Consider the following 18696-nt stretch of genomic DNA (forward strand, 5'->3'; position numbering starts at 1 on the left):
AGGCAGGTCAAACTGCCGGCCCGCATAGCATTTCCGGCAATGGGGGAAAAGTCACGATATGTTGTGTGACATCATGTGGCATCGCGAGTTTGACATGCCTGACCTAGAATCTCCACCAACATAGTATATACGAAGGAACGTGGTGTCTCAGTGGGTTAGGACGCTGAGCTTGATGATCAGAAGGTCGGCAGTTTGGCGGGTCAAATCCCAAGTGCCGTGTAGAAAAGTGAGCGCCTGTTACTCGTCCCAGCTTCTGCCAACCTAGCAGTTCAAAAGCACGTAAAAATGCAAGTAGAAAAATAGGGACCACTACGGTGGGAAGGTAACAGCGTTCTGTGCGCCTTCGGCGTCTAGTCATGCTGGCCACATGACCACGGAGACGTCCTTGGACAAGCGCTGGCTCTTCAGCTTTGAAACGGAGATGAGCACCGGCCCCTAGAGTCGGAAACGACTAGCACGCGTGTGCGGGGAAACCTTTTACCTTTACTGTAACTTGGCTTTACCTTACTGTAACTTATATATATCTTGGCATATTCGGATCTTTTCCTGTGTAGGATTGAGGGTGTCTTGGTGACGTTTCGATTAGGTCCCACTCGTCATCTTCAGGCTGGTGTCTTTGGTTTCGTGCTTGAACGTCACCAAGACACCCTCAATCCTACACGGGATTGTTAAGTTTTTTGTTAAGTATTTGGAATACCTTGCTAGGCCCCAAACATGGGACAAATCTTATTTCCTGTTTTGGCCTAACCCAAGGCCATCCACAGGCAGTAGTCACAGCAGTGACAGCTCATATTTGTGTAATTTTTTTTGGATTGCTAACAAAGAATTAAAGGGAGATTTGCCCCGTGTTTGGGGCGTAGCAAGGTATTCTAAAATACTTAACAAACACTTTATTGATTTAAAATAATAATTCACGGTAGCAATCAATCAATGGAACAGCTTGCCTTCAGAAGTTGTGACTTTGCTGTGGACTTTGCTGTCTTCGAAAGAGTGGCCTTGGTCTTTTAGATGCAGATGGACTACTGAATCTTGTCCTGATGGGTTTGTTCTCCTATGCTGTGCCCTGTATTTATGAAGTGGTTGTTTTGTTTCTCCACCCTATTGTTGCCAAGAAAACTATATCGATTTGCCCATGTAAATTCCTGAAATCAGTATTTGAAAATCTTCCAGGAGCTGCCTAGAAGCTAACCTTCATGGAGTCTTTAACCCTTTTAATTAAGTAACATTGCATTTTGCCTAAAAAGTCTGACTCTATTTTTTTAATTCTCATCATGATGTTATTGTTAATAAAAAACATCGACACTGTTACTACTAATAATAGCCATGCTAATTACTTTGCACACTGCACTGAGAATCAAAACTTACATTAATGGGGCATGATATACTTTAGGTTAAATAAATAGTATTCATTGTTTTTGTGGCAGAGAGGTTGGCTGATAGTCCTACAGTATGTAGGTGTGGCACAGATTAGTGACCCTCAACTCACAATCAGGAAGACAAAGATAAACAAGTTTTATTTTATTTTATTTTATTTTTTTTATTTTAATCCCATTTATATCCCGCCCTTCTCCGAAGACTCAGGGCGGCTTACAATCTAAGAAGGACAAATCAATGTGCTTAGCAATAGCCTTCATTCTATGTATATGCCTGCTTATTAGGGCTTTCGTGCCCCCTCCAGGCGGCATTATTACAAAGTCAGCTTATTGCTCCCAACAATGTGGGTCCTCATTTTACTTACCTACCTGGAAAGGATGGAAGGCTGAGTCAACCTTGAGCCTGGTGGGACTCGAACCTGCACTAATTGCAGGCAGCTGGTGTTACTTAAGTTTGTTTTACCTACTTCACTAACCAGCTAATTATTTGGAATGGGGGGCTTCCGGAATCCAGAGGGCTTCTGTGTTGAATGTAAGGATATTTGAAAAAATGGCTTCTTTAGCTGAATGGAAAGACAAGTCTCCCATTAGAGTTGAATATGGATATTTCAAGGAAGCAAAAACATTTTTCCCACTTCAGCTGATGTACATATACAGTTAGTGACTTTTTGAAGTTACAACAACACTGGAAAAAGCGACTTAGGACTGTTTTTCATATTTACGACCTTTACCGCATCCCCATGGTCAGGTGATCAAAAGTCAGATGCTGGGCAACTGACTCATATTTACGATGGTTGCAGGGTCCCAGGGTCACGTGATCCCCTTTTGTGACCTTCTGTCAAGCAAAGTCAGTGGGAAAGCCAATGTCCCTAACTTAACAAATGCAGTGATTCATTTAACAAACATGGAAAAAGAGGTCATAAAAATGGGGCAAAACTCACTCAACAAATGTCTTGCTTAGCAACAGAAATTTTGGACTCAACTGTAGCCATAAGTTGAGGACTACCTGTACTAGGATAAAATGGAATGTAAAGTTACATTGTTCTTGCTTTTGAACACAGGGAGGCTAATAATGCATTTGATAATGCATCTGTCTATATGTGTCCTATATTTTTACTCACAAAATCAAATCTGGCTTGTTAAAGTATCATGCCTTTAAACTCTGAGTTTTCAGACTGTAGCACAAAAAAGGCAGCTGTAACCCCTTTAAGCACACACTGTCAACGTCCAACTCGAAAATCCAATAAAGCTCCAGACTGATTTTGTTTCCGAAAATCGTACAGTTTATTTAATACACTGCATGGTTATGTTGAAGGAAAACTAACTCCGAGGTTCCCACACCAATTCCTTGACTTAAACAATAGTTTTCCCAGCCAAACCCCAAATGTCTTTCAAAATCCATATCAATAAGTCTGCTTTATTATGGGAACCGTCTGCTTCAAATCCACACCTGTTCTGGTGTCCTTGATCAGCCTTCAGGCTTCCATGGTCTGTAGCTGAATTGAAGAAGTTTGTTTCTTCATGTACCCAATTGAGAGTAACTCCTCTCTCCTTAACTAAAGGCAAGTTGAAATGCAGAGGCGTTAGCTGCCAAAGTTTCATGCATGACACGGACATACATTTGGCAAATTGATATGCAAATCCATTGCGTTCAATATCACTTCTTAAAACAGCGATGACAATAACAATACAGTGCAGGTTTCTTGAGGATTGATTAATTGGTACAAATTAGGAATATAATTCTCCTGCTGCTGTGACCCCTTGGCAAGGAGTGGCCAACTAGTGCTTTTTAAGAGCATTGTGATGAACAAGGTAAGGTAAAGGTAAAGGTTCCCCCGCACATGCGTGCTAGTCGATTCCGACTCTAGGGGCCAGTGCTCATCTCTGTTTCAAAGCTGAAGAGCCAGCGCTTGTCCGAGGACGTCTCCATGGTCATGTGGCTGGCATGACTAGATGCCAACGGTGCACAGAACACTGTTACCTTCCCACTGTAGTGGTCCCTATTTTTCTACTTGCATTTTTATGTGCTTTCAAACTGCTAGGTTGACAGAAGCTGGGATGAGTAACAGGCACTCACTCTGCTACGCGGCACTCGGGATTCGACCCGCCAAACTGCCGGACCTTCTGATCGACAAGCTCAGCGTCCTAACCCACTGAGCCACCACATCCCTACATGATGAACAAACACATAAGCAAAATCTGTGTCTTTATTCTTGCAATGTCTGCCACAAAATATTTCTACCGGTCTAGAAATATTTTTCAAACTTCTTTTGAAAATCATCCATGCACTGGAAAATTCCACACCAACTTGGTGTGGCATTGCAGTATTCCAGGTGGGACTCCATGGAGAAAGAGTAAGAGACAGGAAGACAAACATGAAGAAGGAGAGGAAGAAAAGGGGATTTGTCTGTTTGCTTGTTTCCATTGCAGTAGGAGGCTGATAAATGGCCTGTTAGATGAGGTCAGGATTAGCACAATGCTCAACTTGTATTATTGTAAGAGTCACTTAGTTTTGAGACCTAGAAATTATGAATTCACCAATCATTCTGGTGTTGTCATAAAATCTTTTGCATCTGGTTAGAGGTAAGTCTCATTCAGTTCACTGACATTTATTCCCAGCTAAACTGCCAATGATTGCAGCCTTTATTAATATTTCTGCTTCTGTCTAGTCTTCAGCACTGTCTTACAGTATGCCTAAGGATATTTAATTATGTAGGAGGAGTGTATTACTATTGTCCTTCTCACCTTTCCTATTACCTACTTCTATTGGTATCTTATGACTATCACTTGTTGGTTGTGTATCTTATGATTTATGATTTATCACATTGTTGCTTGTATGTAAACTGAGATCTTATGCACCAGAGACAAATTCCTTGTGTGTTCATTCACTCTTGGTCAATAAAGAATATTCCATTCCATTCCATTCCATTCCACTCCACTCCACCCCACCCCACCCCATCCCACACCCATCCCATCCCACCCCATTCCACTCCACTCCACTCCACTCCACCCCACCCCACCACATTCCACTCCACTCCACTCCACTCCACTCCACTCCACTCCACTCCACTCCACTCCACTCCACTCCACTCCATTCCATTCCATTCCATTCCATTCCCTTCCCTTCCATTCCATTCCCTTCCATTCCATTCCATTCCATTCCATTCCATTCCATTCCATTCCATTCCATTCCATTCTATTCTATTCTATTCTATTCTATTCTATTCTATTCTATTCTATTCTATTCTATTCTATTCTATTCTATTCTATTCTATTCTATTCCATTCCATTCCATTCCATTCCATTCCATTATTCTATTCTATTCTATTCTATTCTATTCTATTCTATTCTATTCTATTCTATTCTATTCTATTCTATTCTATTCTATTCTATTCTACTCTACTTTACTCTACTCTATTCTACTCTATTCTACTCTACTCTACTCTGCTCTGCTCTGCTCTGCTCTGCTCTGCTCTACTCTACTCTATTCTACTCTACTCTATTCTATTCTACTCTACTCTACTCTACTCTACTCTACTCTACTCTACTCTACTCTACTCTATTCTATTCTATTCTATTCTATTCTATTCTATTCTATTCTACTCTACTCTACTCTAACTCTACTCTACTCTACTCTATTCTATTCTATTCTATTCTATTCTATTCTATTCTATTCTATTCTATTCTATATTACAGTACATATTTTCTTTATTCTATTCTATTCTATTCTATTCTATTCTATTTTATTCTGTTCTGTTCTGTTCTGTTCTGTTCTACTCTACTCTACTCTACTCTACTCTACTCTACTCTACTCTACTCTACTCTATTCTATTCTACATTACAGTACATATTTCTTTATTCTATTCTATTCTATTCTATTCTATTCTATTCTACTCTACTCTGCTCTGCTCTGCTCTGCTCTGCTCTGCTCTACTCTACTCTACTCTACTCTATTCTATTCTATTCTACTCTACTCTACTCTACTCTACTCTACTCTACTCTACTCTACTCTATTCTATTCTATTCTATATTACAGTACATATTTTCTTTATTCTATTCTATTCTATTCTGTTCTGTTCTGTTCTGTTCTGTTCTGTTCTGCTCTGCTCTGCTCTGCTCTGCTCTGCTCTACTCTACTCTATTCTACTCTATTCTATTCTACTCTACTCTACTCTACTCTACTCTATTCTATTCTATATTACAGTAAATATTTTCTTTATTCTATTCTATTCTATTCTATTCTATTCTATTCTATTCTACTCTACTCTACTCTACTCTACTCTACTCTACTCTACTCTACTCTATTCTATTCTATTCTATTCTATTCTATTCTATTCTATTCTATTCCACTCTACTCTATTCTATTCTATTCTACTCTACTCTACTCTACTCTACTCTACTCTACTCTACTCTACTCTACTCTACTCTACTCTATTCTATTCTATTCTATTCTATTCTATTCTATTCTATTCTATTCTATATTCCAGTACATATTTTCTTTATTTTATTCTATTCTATTCTATTCTATTCTATTCTATTCTATTCTATTCTATTCTATTCTATTCTATTCTATTCTATTCTATTCTATTCTATTCTATTCTATTCTATTCTATTCTATTCTATTCTGTATTTTTCATCAAGATCTCTTGTTCTTTTTTCTCAATGTACTCAATTCCTGTCACTTTCTCATTGATTTGTTTTTGCTCTTCTTCAATATTTGCCCTTCCTTCTCTCTCCCCCCTCACCTTCCTGCCCATAAGTGTTGTAATTTACTGTATATTTGATTTAAATAACATGCCCTTATATCCATTATCAAAATGTTACCTTGCCAATTGAAAGTGATCTAGGTCAACTGTTGTTTTTTTCCCCCCCTGATGCATTTGTCTGCCAGGGCTAGTTATTCATTTAATAGCATGTAGCGTTATGACCAGTAAATAGCATTCTTCTCTTTTGTTCCTATGCTGCATGATTCTAAGTCAAGAAAATCAATTTATATGTGTAAAAACCTTCCTTTGGCAGATGGATAATATTATGCTAATACCTAGCCCACTAAGGTTCAGATATATTAACAAAACCAAACATCTCCTTCAGACAGTATCCTGGGATACCATTGTTTTCTACTTGTTGAGCAGCTAACAAGGAAAAGAGGAATAACTGCGTAATGTATTTATATATTCATTTTTTTAAAAAAATCTATTATTTTTTTAAACATCTTGCAAAACAAGCCAGTCTGGAGGAAACATGTGTCTGAACAATATTACCTTTACAGAAGTGGCTGTTGAGTCTACTAGCCAGAATATTCATATTAAATAAAATTTGAAAACTCCTATCATCTATCTATCTATCTATCTATCTATCTATCTATCTATCTATCTATCTATCTATCTATCATCTATCTATCTATCTATCTATCTATCTATCTATCTATCTATCTATCTATCATCTATCTATCTATCTATCTATCTATCTATCTATCTATCTATCTATCTTTTTACAGGTATCTATCTATCTATATCTACAGGTATCTGTCTGTCTGTCTGTCTGTCTGTCTGTCTATCTATCTATCTATCTATCTATCTATCTATCTATCTATCTATCTATCTATCTATTCCTTGATCCTCAAATAGTTCTGTCCTTGCAAAATCAAACTCCAGCAGTAGACTCCTGCATGTAAATAGTAGATTATATTTACTTTATACAATTAATGCTACATTATATTATAAACAAATATAAGAAATGATGGAATCCTTTTTGAAAAGTTTGGATCTGACAGAAAGTTTAACTCTTTTTCATTGGAGCAGAAAGTTAAAAAAATAAAGTAGAGTCAATAAGAGAATGGGAATATTTCTATTTTATTTCTCTTTCTTATTTCTCATCCTTGCAATTTCAATTACTTATTGCTTAACTTATTTGTAGTTCCTTCATTCACACCTTTAAACATTTTCTGGACATTTCATTTATTGTTGCTTTCATTTGGTAATCTCTCTCTGTGTCAGCTCCATTTTGTAGACTGTATAATGTCATTATCTCAGTTATGTTGGCTTTGCTGAAAATTGATGATGATTATAATTATGATATCCAGTTTTTTCACTGAATCTAATATATTTTTAATGACCCTGTAATCCCTTGCATCAGGGTGGAGTCAGGGCAACTGAACGTAACTGAGAGTTTGCTGACCGGATGCCCTTCCTGATGCCTATGCAGAGCTCATAGCAGATATTTTCTCTTTGCACCAAGAGAGAAAAATATCTGCTGCTACCTAGGATCAAACTCAGAGCGTCTAGTGAGTGCAATCATAGGTAGCAGTGAGAGCTCCACCTCTAGGCCACCACACTGCTCTTTCGCCAAATCTAACATTAGGAATAAAAATATGCATGGCAAGTCCATTTCGTACATTTATCCCATTTTAAACACAGATTTCTGGGTGATCGGCAGTTCCTGCAATAAAATGTCACATGTGACAATCTTCAGCTTCTAGCTGAAGAATTTGTTGGGCTGCTGGTTTGATATACAAGCTTGGCAATTTGGTTGCAATCGTTTCACCTCCATTCGAGGGGACACCTTCAGTGTGCTTTGAATTGTACCTGTCTGTCAGAGCACTGGCCTTTAAATACCTTTTTGTGTGATGCAAATTGGTGCGGATATTGTTCGTCTGGATGTTGCTGACTCACGGGCTGTTTGATTGGCTGGTTGTTGTTGCTGGGCCATAGTCTTTGGTGTTTAAGTATTGTCTGTGTGGTGCAAATGGTGTTGTTCATTCATTGCTTCTGAGTCAAGGTCTGGTTTTGGGTTGTTTGATTGTCTGACGTGGTCCGATTTCTCATGGAAGGTTATGGTTTTTGTTGCTGTGTGGTGGGGATGTTCGGGATCGCGGCTGAAATAGTTCTTTCATTCTCAGCAGTTGAAGCATTTGTATTCTGCAAATAGGGTCCCTATAACCTGAGACAAATTACAGCACGTTCAGTGATAACAAAATAAAATACTTAAGAACCCAAGCAGTACTATTTTTTTAATCCCATTTATATCCCGCCCTTCTCCGAAGACTCAGGGCGGCTTACAATCTAAGAAGCACAAATCAATGTGCTTAGCAATAGCCTTCATTCTATGTATATGCCTGCTTATTAGGGCTTTCACACACACACACCCCAACAAAGTCAGCTTATTGCCCCCAACAATCTGGGTCCCCATGTAGGCTGCATTAAAACAAAGTTGGATGAGTGAGAGACCATCTATCTATACTTTCTATAAAATGGTTTGCCAAAAAAAACACAACTCCACAGTCTCCCTGTGTGCCATTTTTTTGGATACTGTGGTGTCAGCTGATGCTCTACAAGGAGATCAAAAGAGCATCAGACCCTCTGTTTCTGATTTCCTAACCTTGGTCGTGTGCCTAGCTTCCCATTTACAAAATTATCATTTTGCTAAAGCTGGAGCTTAATTCACATTTTGGCTAACAAAGCCCCTAGTGCCTTTGTCTTTCTAATGCGGCCATGTTACTGTGTAAACTGTATAATCATTGGACACTAAAAAAAAGCCTTCCACGTTTACTGCAATTAATGTTATTAAAAAGGCCTTTTTTCATTCCTGCAGATGGGACCCATTTCGTGAGTGGGTGTATCTACAATGGGCAAATGTTTGGGCATTTCCATTCCAACACATCCAACAAAGTAGGGATGATCCAGCAATATAATTGTTGTTTCATTATCAAAATGGCCATGCTGGAAGTTATCAATGTAAATGTGGGCAAATGGAAGAGCTATCTACTGTATATCAAGCTTATAGAAATGAAAATGCTTCAGTCAAAAGAACAGTAAGGAATTGCGTGTTGGACAACATTTCAGAATGAACCGTATTGAAAGATTTTCCCAGAATTCTGTATAGCTATGAAATACAAGGTATCTGTATAAAGCTGTGCTGGATTTTCTACTGCCCATGGAATTGATAACATGGAACATGCATGTGATATGGGTCAAGGGCAGGAAAGCACAGTAGCTAACCTCTTGGTGCTACTGATTCAATATATGGGGTGGCCAAAATAGACATTTTTTTTAGGTAAAGTAGGTCACCTACTGGAAAGAGGAGCCAGGTTGGATGACAGAATCAAATGCAGCTTTTATTAATTAAAATCCTAAAATATATGCAATAAGCAGAGAACAAAAGGAGTTGTTTGCCTTAGTTGGACAGCTTATAGTCATCAGCAGACGAGTAAAGATATTTGTTCTGTAGATGTTTGTTTTGTTTTGTTTTATTTAATTTATATACCGCCCTTCTCCCTGGGGACTCAGGGCGGTTCACAGGGCATATAAATAAAAATACAATACTATACAAAAGTTAAAACAAAGATTAAATCAGTGACCAATTAAAAAACAATAATGCAATCTAAAATGACAATTTAAAACCCAGCTCCCCCGTCAGGCCAGACCGGCCAATTCAAACAAATGGGTCTTCAGACCACGACGGAAAGATGTGATAAGACACTTGCAGGGCTGTGTAATTAAGGCATCTATCATTGTCTTCTTCCCTTGATGATAGTTGAGAGGACCATGCTTGCCACAACTCATTCTACCTGAGCTGTGGTGGCACAGTGGTTAGAACGCAGTACTGCAGGCTACTTCTGCTGATCCCTGGCTGCCAGCAGTTTGGCAGTTCGAGTCTCACCGTCTCAAGGTTGACTTGGCCTTCCGTCCTTCTGAGGTCAGTAAAATGAGGGCCCAGATCGTTGGGGGACTCTGTAAACCGCTTCGAGTGAACTGTAAAGACTGTGAAGTGGTGTATAAGTCTAAGTGCTATTGCTATCATTAGAAGCCTTCATGGCTTCTGGTAATTCTCTCATCTCCTCAAATTGGTTGGCTCAGAGTATAGATAACCACATTCTCTCTTCACACACTAGCAACAGCAGGGATGCCAACCCTGATTGGAAGCCAAGCCTAACACACACACACACACACACACACACACACACACACACACACACAAAACAAGGAGTCAAATGTGCTCTCTAACTCAACAAGATTGTATTCAACATCCAATACCAAGTAGTGTCAGAAGGATCTCACACTTCTCTGAAAAGAGGGGGGGGGAATCAGGTTTTGTTTCTCATTTTCATTGTCCCCCACCTCATCATCCCAAATGGGAGTAGAGGAAAATTCATTTTTTCTTAATGTAGGAAATGTCATTACCTATGTGATGGCAAACCAGTGCTTGGGTTGGTCTATAACCCCAATGGACAAGTCATTGATTAAAAATGAGCTTTCAGAAAGGCTTATGAAGGTTTGCAAAGACATTGAATACAAATAAAGAAATGCATGAGTAGTGGTAGTAGTAGTAGTAGTAGTAGTAGTAGTAGTAGTAGAAGAAGAAGAAGAAGAAGAAGAAGAAGAAGAAGAAGAGGAGGAGGAGGAGGAGGAGGAGGAGGAGGAGGAGGAGGAGGAAGAAGAAGAAGAAGAAGAAGAAGAAGAAGAAGAAGAAGAAGAAGAAGAAGAAGAAGAAGAAGAAGAAGAGGAGGAGGAGGAGGAGGAGGAGGAGGAGGAAGAAGAAGAAGAAGAAGACGAAGAAGAAGAAGAAGAAGAAGAAGAAGAAGAAGAAGAAGAAGAAGAAGAAGAAGAAGAAGAAGAAGAAGAAGAAGAAGAAGAAGAAGATAAACAGTTGTATTGCTTGACAAAATAAGGTGCTTTTTTTTCTTCTGGGGAGACTAGATATTTAAATCAACATTCAAAATGGCAGCAAAAACAACAGCCCCGCAAATGTTGCAGATTAGAAGCAGCCTACAAAGAAGAAAAGAGAAACAAGTCTCTGAATAGACGTGGGGACATACATAAAGTAGGATCAAAATAATGTATCTTTCCTCAGAAGAATGAAGCAAACAAAATGGCGGCGGGCCAAAACCAAGGTGGCACATTGTTCCATGAGAGGATTCTTAAAGAGACATCGTATCTGAGACGGTGCACTGCTGTTGGCAGTTTTACTGGCTAAACTTTCAGAAAAGAGTGATTCTGACCATCGCTCTTAGACCGGTTGCTCACGAACAAAACAAAGCAAAACAGCCTTGGATTCTATCGTTCTCTGAATGGTCTTACTGTGAAAACGATCCCTAAGTAAAGAAAGGATCAGCCGTGCTTTTACCAAGGTTGGCTGAATGCAGTGGTTAAAAAAAAAAGGCCATGCAGCTTTTCTTTCTGTTCTTCCCTTTATGCTTCAGACAGTAGCAAAGCAAAGTCAGGGTATAACCTCTTTCAAATAGATCAGACCTTTCCGTAATTGCCTGAAGTCTCCTGACTGACTCTGACTGGTTTTTTTTGCCTTTTTAGTTCCCAGGTTTCTAGAACTATTCTCCCTCACTTGTATGTAGACTATTTTTTTATTTTATTCTTTATTTTAATCGCATTTATATCCCGCCCTTCTCCGAAGACTCAGGGCGGCTTACAATCTAAGAAGCACAAATCAATGTGCTTAGCAATAGCCTTCATTCTATGTATATGCCTGATTATTAGGGCTTTCACCGGCCCCCCCAAGCGGCATTATTGCCCCCAACAATCTGGGTCCTCATCTGGGTCCTCATTTTACCTACCTCGGAAGGATGGAAGGCTGAGTCAACCTTGAAGTTGGTGGGACTCGAACCTGCACTAATTGCAGGCAGCTGGTGTTACTTAAGGAGGCATTAGTCCACTGCTCCACCAAGATAGATAGATAGATAGATAGATAGATAGATAGATAGATAGATATGGATAGATAATAGCCATATGATGTTAGATGATAGATAGATAGATAGATAGATAGATAGATAGATAGATAGATAGACAGACAGACAGATGATAGATGAATGATATACATAGATGATAGATAGCAATATCACTTAGATTTATACACCGCTTCACAGTGCTTTACAGCCCTCTCATAAGCAGTTTACAGAGTCAGCCTGCTGCCCCCAACAATCTGGGTCCTCATTTTACCGAACTTGGAAGGATGGAAGGCTGAGTCAACCTTGAGCCTGATGGGATGCGAACCTGCACTAATTGCAGGCAGCTGGTGTTACTTAAGGAGGCATTAGTCCACTGCTCCACCAAGATAGATAGATAGATAGATAGATAGATAGATAGATAGATAGATAGATAGATAGATAGATAGATACATATGGATAGATAATAGCCATATGATGATAGATGATAGATAGATAGATAGATAGATAGATAGATAGATAGATAGATAGACAGACAGACAGACAGACAGATATAGATGATAGATGAATGATATACATAGATGATAGATAGCAATAGCACTTAGATTTATACACCGCTTCACAGTGCTTTACAGCCCTCTCATAAGCAGTTTACAGAGTCAGCCTGCTGCCCCCAACAATCTGGGTCCTCATTTTACCGACCTTGGAAGGATGGAAGGCTGAGTCAACCTTGAGCCTGGTGGGACTTGAACCTGAACTAATTGCAGGCAGCTGGTGTTACTTAAGGAGGCATTAGCCCACTGCTCCACCCATGCTTCTATGTGGGTATTGTAACAGAAAGGGAGCAAAGAAGTGATGTGATAGGTTCCCTATTCAATGCTCAAAGCACTGCAATACAGGGCAAGCTGTGTGGTTGTTCTCAACGGTACAAAGGAAAAACACAAGCAACACACAGACTGGCCTAATTGGCATAATAAACAAAGGAAGACATTGTCTCAACTGATGGGTGAATGGGTGATGATGGTGGTTTTTTGTTGGGAAAGAACGTGGCGATCCCGTTGCGTTTAGTGTTCAAATCCTTCTTGAATATGACAGTTTGAAGTGGTTGAAATTATGATTACGTTTTTTTTAATAAGAGTTTTCAATGTTTTTCCCCCCCCAAAAAAAATTTCTTCATGAAGAAGATGAGATGTCTGAACATTAGGCAGTAGGATGGATATGGAAGGACACATCTGCCGTTGCACCCAGTTTATGCCTGATATGTATTTATCAGTTATTGTTATAAGTGTTCACTTGTTATTAACCTATGAAATAGTTGTGTTACAGCAAGTTGGAATAAGGTTCGTGAGGTAAACTCCCATTTGACAGTTCAGCACGCGGCAATTTGACAGCTGTCAAATTGCCGGCAGCCAACACGCAGGCGCAGCTTTTGACAGCTCCACACGCGGTCCCTCGCTGTCAAGAACCAACGCAGACGATTGGCCCTGCCGTCAAGCGGGAAGCTGCGGGTCCAGTGATTGGCGGAACCAACATTCTGCGGACTATATAAGGGAGTTGTAACCCCACTGTTTTTGCCTTAGGTAAAGGTAAAGGTTCCCCCGCACATGCGTGCTAGTCGTTTCCGACTCTAGGGGCCGGTGCTCATCTCCGTTTCATAGCCGAAGAGCCAGCGTTTGTCCGAGGACGTCTCCGTGGTCATGTGGCCGGCATGACTAGACGCCAAAGGCGCACGGAACGCTGTTACCTTCCCACCGTAGTGGTCCCTATTTTTCTACTTGCATTTTTACGTGCTTTCGAACTGCTAGGTTGGCAGAAGCTGGGACGAGTAACAGGCGCTCACTCTGTTACGCGGCACTCGGGATTCGACCCGCCAAACTGCCGACCTTCTGATCGACAAGCTCAGCGTCCCAACCCACTGAGCCACCGCGTCCGTTTTTGCCTTGGTGTACCCCAATAAACCGAAAAGCTGAACCTGCTGTCTTCGCGTAATCCTTGGTCAGACAAACCAATGCCCTTCTCCCATTTTGTATTTAAGAGAGCAAGATTTGCATCACAAGTCCAACCTTGCAAAATAAATGCTTTCTAATTAACAAATATTTTGATTTTACCTAGCAACACTGATGGTGCCTTTTCTTCCCTCAACAAGGCGTCTCCAGATCATTTCTTCAACCTCTTTTTTTTTTAAAAAAACCCTGAAATTAGAATTTCCCAATAAATAACAACGTATAGTACATATTCATATTGTTTTTCTGGTGGTTGTTTTTCTTAGAAAAACAAAAATCTATAAATGTCCACCCGAGACCTGTTTAAATCTTGCAATACAGTATCCTCTGTGAGCTTGTTAAAAGAGAATAAACAATTCCAATGTACTAATTCAGTGTAGTCGTTGAACTATAAGAACAAAAAGAAAAAAAGAAAAATAAGGGAAAGAAAAACAAATGCAAGCTTGTAAAACACGAAAAGAATACATATGTGACACCTGGTAGAAAAAAAAATACTGTGATGTTAATATTTATTTATTTATTTATTTATTTAATTATTTTAATTCCATTTATATCCCGCCCTTCTCCGAAGACTCAGGGCGGCTTACAAGCTTAGCAGTAGCCTTCATTCTATGTATATGCCTGCTTGTTAGGGCTTTCACACCCACCCACCCAAGCGGCATTATTACAAAGTCAGCTTATTGCCCCCAACAATCTGGGTCCTCATTTTACCTACCTCGGAAGGATGGAAGGCTGAGTCAACCTTGAGCCTGGTGGGACTCGAACCTGCACTAATTGCAGGCAGCTGGTGTTACTTAAGGAGGCATTAGCCCACTGCTCCACCAAGGCTCTAATAGATTAACAGAAGGTGCTGAACAATGGATGGAAAGTGGTCAAGGAGAGATTCAACTTAGAAATGAGAATTTTTTCTGACGTTGAGAACAATCAACCCATGGAGCAGCTTGCCTTCAGATGTTATGGGTGCTTCCTCACTGGAGGCTTTTGAGAAGAGATTGGACAGTCAGTTGTAGGAAATGATATAGGGTCTCCTGCTTGAGCAGGAGGTTGGACTAGATGACCTACAAGGTCCCTTCCAACTCCATTATTCTGTTATTTGTTAATGTTAGATGTCTGAAGGTGGTGGTATAACCCAAAGCAAATTAGCTTGTGAGATAATTCTTCATATGATTTTATTCTTCTTGGGTATTTCCTCAATTATTCCTCCTACTCATGGAGGCAAGCAAAAGTTGAAAAAAAGAACATTTCTGAGGCTATAAAACCATCCTGCTCCAAAATGAGGGTAATGAACCGTTGTTTGCCACCAACTCCTAGCAGGTTAGAGCAGCTGGACCTTTTGGTCCAACAATACATTTATTTTTATTTTTATTTTTATTTTTATTCCATTTATATCCCGCCCTTCTCCGAAGACTCAGGGCGGCTTACAAGCTTAGCAGTAGCCTTCATTCTATGTATATGCCTGCTTATTAGGGCTTTCACACACACCCCAAGCGGCATTATTACAAAGTCAGCTTAATTGCCCCCAACAATCTGGGTCCTCATTTTACCTACCTCAGAAGGATGGAAGGCTGAGTCAACCTTGAGCCTGGTGGGACTCGAACCTGCACTAATTGCAGGCAGCTGGTGTTACTTAAGGAGGCATTAGCCCACTGCGCCACCAAGGCTCTTTTTTGGGGTCATGCTCAGTGCTTTTTTTGTAAAAGAAAAAGCTGCCGAAACTCACACATGTCATACAACCCGCCTTGCCTACCCTACAAGGTTCTATCCAAAAAAGGTGCCGGAACTCCGTTCCGACATTCTATGACAAAAAAAGCCCTGGTCATGCTAAATGATATGATAAATCAGTGAGCTGATTTAAAAACTGAACTTAGGATAAAAAGAACGATTGCAGGAATTTCTGAATGTCTAATTTAACAAAGAAAAGGATTAGGAGTAACAGGATAGCAGTCTTCCAATATCTGAGGGGCTGCCACAAAGAGGAGGGAGCCAAGCTATTCTCCAAAGCAGCAGAAGGCAGGACAAGAAGCAACGGATGGAAATTAGTCAAGGAGAGAAGCAACCTAGAACTAAGGAGGAATTTCCGTACAGTGAGAACAATTAACCAGTGGAATGGCTTGTCTTCAGAAGTTGTGGGTGCTCCATCACTGGAGGTTTTTAAGAAGAGATTGGATAACTATTTATCTGAAATGGTAAAGGATCTCCTGCTTAAGCAGTGGGTTGGACTGGAAGAGCAACAAGGATGATTAGGGGACTGGAGGCTAAAACATATAAGGAACGGTTGGTGGAATTGGGTATGTCTAATGAAGAGAAGGGCGAGGGGTGACATGACAGCAGTCTTCCAATATCTCAGGGGCTGCCCCAAAGAAGAGGGAGTCAAGCTATTCTCCAAAGCACCTGAAGGCGGGACAAGAAGCAACGGATGGAAACTCATCAAGGAGAGAAGCAACCTGAAACTATGGAGAAATTTCCTGACAGTGAAACCAATTAACCAGTGGAATGGCTTGTCTTCAGAAGTTGTGGGTGCTCCATCACTGGAGGTGGTTAAGAAGAGATTGGATAACCATTTATCTGAAATGGTATAGGGTCTCCTGCCTGCGCGGAGGGTTGGGACTAGAAGACCTCCAAGGTCCCTTTCAACTTTGTTATTCTGTCACAGTCTCCAATCTTCATCTAAAAGAATGGGGCGACTGGAAAAAATTTCCAACAGTGACATTCTTCTTCTGCTGTTCTTCCTCCTTCTTCTGCTAGTAGAAATTTGAGCTCTTGTTCTTGGATCTCCCCTGGAGGGATTAACACAACTTCAGGATGTGCACTTTGCAGAGTTGTTCACAAGACATGGGGGGGGGGGGCAGAGACAAGATCAAGTTTGTAAAATTGTCCTCCTTGGAGAATACCTGTCCTGAAAATAAAATGTTAGCCTTCAGAAAGAGGAAAAGCAGAAGAGCGGGAATCGGTTTACTGTATATTGAAATTTACTGTGAGTTTTTGCCTTGGGAGAAAAAAAAATATGAATTTGAAAGGTTCTGTGTTTATTTGGAACAATGTTTTAGAGGTGAACTGCATCAAGCAAGGACATTTGGAAGATCGCCGTTTATTGTGCTTTTTGAATGCCCAATAAAGGAATAAGCTACTTTTAAAAAAATAAGTAAATAAATAAACAAATAAAATCTGCTCGATGATATTTCTTTTGCTGCGTATGGCACGATTCTGATTTTGCTTTAATTCAGATGAAATAGGACTTCTAATCCTTAAAATGAGGCTATTACAGGGAGTGCAGCCAAATGTTGAAGTAGCTGTCCATCTGCATTAGTCCCCAAGATTTCTGCAAGTGAAACTGACAACTTTGCTTTTAGTCTCGCCAATTTCTTGTCACTCAGTAATTTTACTTTATTTGACATTAGTTGCCAATCAGTACGTCAAAAACTATACATTTCTATCAAATACTGTATTTTTTCCATCATAGTAAAATGTGTCTAAGAAATCGGGTCAGTGTGGATCCCGCCCAGTCATTCCCAGGAGTTACAGTTTTATTGTAACTTTATTGTTTCTATGGCTTAAAATTCTAGATGCTTTATAATATATAATATTAATTAATTAATAATTGTCCAGGGAGATTTGGCCAATTGTGTTTTTGCAAGCATTTGTGCTTGGTTGTCCCAAAGCTGCTTTTTTTTCTTTTTTTTCAAAAGGCAACTGGACTTTCTCCTTTTTCCTTGAAGACATTATGCTTCTCATCCAAGAAGCTCCTTCAGTTTGGACTGAAGGGTGGAAAAATGGAAGGATTTGTATTCCTTGCAATCATCTGGTTATTAGCACTCTTTCTTTATCTGAGCCCTCAAAATATAAATCCTTCCGTTCTCCACCCTTCAGCCAGAACTGAAGAAGCTTCTTGGATGAGAAGTGAAACCTTTTCAAGGAAAAACAAAATCCAATCGCCTTTCAGAAAAAAAAAAACCACCTTTGGAGCAATCATGACGTGGATGACTGAGAATCTCCATAGACACTTGAGCTTGGTATGGAGAATGTATAGAAACCAAGATCTGAAAAAAAAAGGTAGGCAGAGCATCTGAATAGCGCCATCTTGTGGATTATACTATTTGTATTCACCCAGCAGTCTGGAAGTTGAATCATGGTGACTATACAGCTTCTTTTCTTTTCGGTTTGAAACATTTTGCTGCTTTTCTAAATAGCTCCTTCGGACAGTGAAACTTTTCAAACCGAAAAGGGGAAGAAAAAAAAAAGGCTAGCTTCCATGACTCAACTTCCCTGAGAATCTTCATCAACAGAGCAGTGGAGCAGTGGGCTAATGCCTCCTTAAGTAACACCAGCTGCCTGCAATTAATGCAGGTTCGAGTCCCACCAGGCTCAAGGTTGACTCAGCCTTCCATCCTTCCAAGGTAGGTAAAATGAGGACCCAGATTGTTGGGGGCAATTAAGCTGACTTTGTAATAATGCCGCTTGGGGGTGGGTGGGTGTGAAAGCCCTAATAAGCAAGCATATACATAGAATGAAGGCTATTGCTAAGCACATTGATTTGTGCTTCTTAGATTGTAAGCCACCTTGAGTCTTCGGAGAAGGGCGGGATATAAATGGGATAAAAAAAAACATTTACAGAACAGTGATTATTTCCTCCTCTCGGATCGCTGGG

General features: G+C 40.0%; 1 long non-coding RNA gene across 1 annotated transcript; it reads right to left on the reverse strand.

Moving 5' to 3' along the window:
* Positions 1 to 13219: 13219 nt before the first annotated feature.
* Positions 13220 to 15666, reverse strand: LOC310643492. The gene is made up of 3 exons (XR_014493090.1): positions 15382 to 15666; positions 14061 to 14545; positions 13220 to 13303 (listed from the first exon to the last, which is right to left on the reverse strand). It is a non-coding gene; the product is annotated as an uncharacterized lncRNA (long non-coding RNA).
* Between the last annotated feature and the right edge of the window lie 3030 nt (positions 15667 to 18696).

This window comes from Vipera ursinii (assembly GCF_947247035.1).
Source record: "Vipera ursinii genome assembly, chromosome: 7".
Classification (NCBI taxonomy): Eukaryota; Metazoa; Chordata; class Lepidosauria; order Squamata; family Viperidae; genus Vipera; species Vipera ursinii.